The sequence below is a fragment of the Harpia harpyja genome, unplaced genomic scaffold (assembly GCF_026419915.1).
Source record: "Harpia harpyja isolate bHarHar1 unplaced genomic scaffold, bHarHar1 primary haplotype scaffold_65, whole genome shotgun sequence".
NCBI lineage: Eukaryota > Metazoa > Chordata > Aves > Accipitriformes > Accipitridae > Harpia > Harpia harpyja.
Genome location: NW_026293416.1, coordinates 307,025 through 312,445, shown reverse-complemented (window position 1 = coordinate 312,445; position 5,421 = coordinate 307,025).

The following is a 5,421-nucleotide window of genomic DNA, read 5'->3' as shown; positions in this document are numbered from 1 at the left end:
GAAACTGTTTGGCTAATACTTTCACTGGTTGGTGGAAAAAACTATGAGCTCCACGTGCCTGTAGAAGTTTATTGGGGGGTGGCCCGGTCCATACAGGATTAGCTAGCAAATCAGCTCGTTTATTCCCTTCTGTGATCCATCCAGGCAAACTGGTGTGACTTCACACACGCATTATATAATAACACTTTGTCCGTTGGTTTAACAGAAATAGCAACATCTTAAATTTTTCAAACAATGTGATGTTATCAATTTCTTTCAAATAAGCCCATCTCAAGCGTTTTACTACACCTACCACATCTAAAGAATCAGCAATAATATTGACCTCAACATCCTGCCACTTTTTAAATACTTCTGTTACAGCTTGAAGTTCCACCACTTGGGGGGAGCCTTCACATGTGACAGTGTGATTTTTCCATACCTGACCTTCTTTCCAAACTACTACTGCCTTTCTTGTTTTTCCACTGCCATCTGTATATACTGTAGGACCATCAGTAGGTAACTGTGCACACAATTCTTTTTCTTCTAGTTGTATATTTTGTAGCAAGGTAAACATTTTGTGTGCAGGAAGATGAATATCTATCTTTCCTTCGAAATCTGCAAAAGCAATTTGTAAAGTTAGACTATTCTGTAGACACCATTGTAAATATCCTTGAGTCAAAGGAACGACAATCGTGTGTGGTTCTTGTCCACAAATCTCAATAATCCGACGTCTCCCCTTTATAATTAATTCTGAAATCATTTCAGTTCGAGAAAATATGGTTTTTTGGGCCTGGTGAGCTAAAAAGATCCATTCTATTATTAACAAGTCTTTGTGACTTCCCTCCCATTGATATATGATCCCGAGGGGTTGTTTTTCTCGGTTTAAAATGCTAAGATTAATGTCAAGATTTTCTTTAATTCTAAAAGCCTGACTCTGGGATATTAGATCTGCTATCTTTTGTAATGCTTGTTTACCTTGAGGAGTCAATTGTCGAGGTGCCGTTAAGGTAGTGTCACCTCGTAACATTTCAAATAAAGGGGTCAGAAGCTCATTATCTATTCCCAACAGTGTTCGAACCCAATTGATTGTCCCCAGTAATTTTTGCACATCATTCAATGTTTCAATCTTGTCTGTAATTTCCAGTTTTTGTGGAACGATAGTTTTTTCTAAAATCTTCCAGCCTAAATATTTCCATGGTTGCATTTTTTGTACCTTTTCTGGTGCTATTTTTAAACCAAAATCAGACAATTGTGTAGTCAATTCTTTGAGCTTTTCGGATAACTCTCTTCTCCCTGCTATCAAGATATCATCCATATAGTGATAAATAATCAAGTCTGGATTTTGTTCTCTAAACCCTTTTAGAGCTTGGGATACATAGGATTGGCATATGGCTGGAGAATTTTTCATTCCTTGTGGCAGAACTACCCAATGATAACGTTCCATGGGTTCCTGTTTGTTTATGGTGGGGATAGAAAAGGCAAATTTTTCCGCATCTTTTGGGTCTAAATATATTGTAAAGAAACAATCCTTTAAATCAATAATCCAAATGGTCCATCCTTGTGGAATCAGAGTAGGCGTGGGTAACCCTAACTGAAGGGCTCCCATATTTTCCATTACTTCATTTATCTTTCTTAAATCATGCAATAGTCTCCATTTCCCAGATTCTTTTGGAATGACAAAAACTGGTGTATTCCAAGGGCTCGTGGTATTCACCAAGTGCCCTTGTTCCAATTGCTCCTGTACTAACTGTTTCAAGATGGCGACCTTAGATTCAGTCAGCGGCCATTGATCTACCCAAATTGGTTCCTCTGTTTTCCATTTCAGTTTTAGGCATGGTCGCCCATCAATGGCCACGCCACAAAATTGTCTCCGTACTAAGCACACATCCCATTTGACTTAATGCATCCCTGCCTATCAGGTTCATAGGGATATTGGTTACATAAGGTTTGATATAAGAAACTGAATTCTGACAAATCAATTGAATCATATATTTGCTTTGTCGAGTTTTTGATAATCCGCCCACACCGAACAGTTTCGAATCCATCTCAGAAAGCTCCCAAGTAACAGGCCAGTCCTCCCACGACAGAACTGTTACATCTGCTCCAGTGTCCACTAAAGCTTGTAATTTTATTTTTTCTGGCCTGTTCTTTGCATTTTGTAACTCTGCTGATATACTAGGTTTTGTTTTATTGACCTCCCTTGACCACATAATTTGAGCTTCTAATCCCGTAGATCCAAACCCTGCATTGCCATGCTGTTGATTAACCTTACATGGTACATTTGCTTTAAAAGGGACTAGCTGTGCAATTCTGCTTCCTTCCTGTATCGATACTGGTGGAGACGGCATCCAAATCATAGCATAAATGCGACCTGTGTAGTCCCCATCAATCACCCTGGGAAGCACAAAAATTCCTTGTAATGTTATACAAGACCATCCCAACAACAGGGCACTAAGCCCATTACCTGATGGTCCTTGTGCGTTTACTGGCACACGGTGTACCTGAGAGTTCCATAGTAGAATGGTTTCTATTGTTGAGACATCCACTCTGGCACTTCCAGCTGTTCGGGCTGGCAGTTCTGCCAGACATCCTTCTTGGCGCCGTTCTGGGATCCTTTCGGAGCTGTTGGGGTCATCGCACCGCTCCCTGCACTCTTCTTGTAGTTTCCCGGCGATGGGGTACCTCGAGGTGGCAGAGCTACACCTTCATTTGTGAAACGAGATCTACGTTGGTTAGCATAATGTCTCCCTTTATGACAACGAGGGCATATATTAGGCCCAGCTTCCACTTTGTTTCGCCCTTCTTTACGCTGAAATTGCAAATGTCCCGGTTGTCCACATTTATAGCATTTCTTAACATTTTTTGTATCCATTCGCATGGCTACAGCAAAAGCATTGGCCATTAATGTAGTTTTATGCTCCAAAGACCCAACTTTGTTACAGGCCTCTATCATATCTACGAGCATCACTCTTCCTGGCATCGATTGTAGTATTTTTTTACAGTCTGCATTTGCATTTTCCACAGCCAATTTTATTATCAATGCTTCTTTGGCATCAGCATTATCTATTTGCTTTTCAATAGCATCTCGCAGATGATAAATAAAGGACAGATAAGGTTCCGTATTACCCTGCCTTACACTGGTAAATGATTGTTCTGACTTTCCAGCTTCAGGCAAGGTTACCATTGCCTTCAGAGCTAAGGAAGCTGATTCTTGTAATACTTCCACCGGTAGCCTCGCTTGCCTATTAACATCTGCAAAGTCACCAGTCCCCATCATTTGAGCAGAAGTGATCATATACCTCGGATCTCCTTCTGGGCGGTCCAAATTTCTTAGTGCCGCTAAATCACATAATTCTGCCCATTTCACCTTCCATAATAGACGCCGAGTCGGGGTTAAAATCATTGTAGCCAATTGTGTACAGTCAAAGCCCGTTAAAATTTGACCAGAAAATATATTCTCCAATAACGCCTGACTAAATGGAGCAGACAGTCCATTAGCCATTACTGTTTTCCGTACTTCTTTTATTAAATCCCAATTGAAAGGTTGCCACACGTTTGGGGCATTCTGCCTGACTGTAACTGGAAAAGCCACAGGATTTAGACCTTCGGTTAACATTTTAGCATTTATGTCCTTCCATCGCTTTTTTATAGCTTCTCCTGGGGATGTATCTGTCTCATAGGGAGGTGCAGAGGGGATAGGTCTCTGCTCGAGAGGCAGGTTACTTAAAGGTTGATCGTTGCCTCCATTAGTGACATCTCCCTCGGTGTTTAATTCCTCATCACTGTCCGAATTATTTACCACCTCACCACACACACTTCTCTTTTTTTCCAGGGTATCTTCAATTGAAATTTTTACAGCAGCAGCCATCTCCTTTTCTGCCTTAAGGGCTTTCAACGTTTCCAGCACCAATCTCCACATAGCAGAGATTTTCTGAGCCTTCACGTCCCCACGCGATACAAAGTCCCAAATTACTTTTCCCATTTTTTCCCAATTTTTAACTTCAAAGACTTCTGCATTCGAAGTGGGGGCACCATGGTCCTTAAGCCACTTCAGCATCATACGTAAAGTATTTGAATCATACTTAATCCCTCTCAAGGAGAGGATATGCGAAAGCATTCGTACAATTGCCCCTTCTTCCACAGACATCTGGGCACCCATTTTAATCCTCTTAGCCGCTCACCTTACTTCCAAACGAGCAGGGTGATTGATCTCCCGGGAAAAGGTTGTTCGCTCAGTCCAGCTGGCTAGACGATCGTTCGGCTAGAGTCTCCTCCGGACACACTTCCCGCAATTCCAGCGTTTTCTCGGCCCGCAATCACGTCGGGGTCACCATTTGAGGAGATTGAAGTAGACGGACGCCTGTAATCTTGAGAGCAGACAGCAGACGACGCTTTATTGCTAAAACACACACATACTTATAGTCACATATTCTGCAAAGTCACTGTACACGCGCACAAGCATGAAATATGATTGGTTATATCAACGCTGTACACGCGCATAAACATAAGATATAATTGGTTATACTAACACTGTACACACGCATAAACTTAGGACACAATTGGTTATATTAACTAAAACACGCAAAACTTGTCTCAGTCTAATTGGTCAAGATAAACTGCCGAATTGCGGTTCTTTGTGCCAAGTTCCCTTTATCTTGGAATGTGCACCTGTGTTCTTCTAATTGGCATCTTTCTTTTTTTGTCTTCTTGTTTATTCTGTTCAAGGTCTTCTAAAGGCATCTGGAATGCTCTTGCGACCGTTAGCTAAATATGTGTCCACAGTGGGGGCGGGCGATCGCCACTCGGGGACTAGCTGGGTGTCGGTCGGCGGGTGGTGAGCAATTGCACTGCGCATCATTTGTACATTCCAATCCTTTTATTATTACTGTTGTCATTTTATTAGTGTTATCATTATCATTATTAGCTTCTTCTTTTCTGTTCTATTAAACCGTTCTTATCTCAACCCACGAGTTTTACTTCTTTTCCCGATTTTCTCCCCCATCCCACTGGGTGCAGGTTGGGGGGGAGTGAGTGAGCGGCTGCGTGGTGCTTAGTTGCTGGCTGGGGTTAAACCACGACATCCATAAAAGAAAAAAAACCAACAAACCAACCATGTTACTGGAAAACACCCTTCCACTTACGGGTTTCCAAATCAGCTTCTGCTCTTTTGCCCAGCATTAACATAAATCAGGGAAAAAAGATCCTGCTTCTGGTTTTTAGATAACTTGACCTAACTTAGAAGTCACAACTACTTTTTTTAAAAAAACATTTGTGGATATAAGAAAAGATCCAAGTTGCTAACCTCTTAAGACAGCTTATTTGCATTGTGCTAGACAGTTAGAACTGATGGCCAGGAAATGAGAAAAAGTTTGAAATCCACAAAGGGTGACACTACATACAGCACAAGTTTTGGACACATGAAATGTGTTTCATATCAGTTTT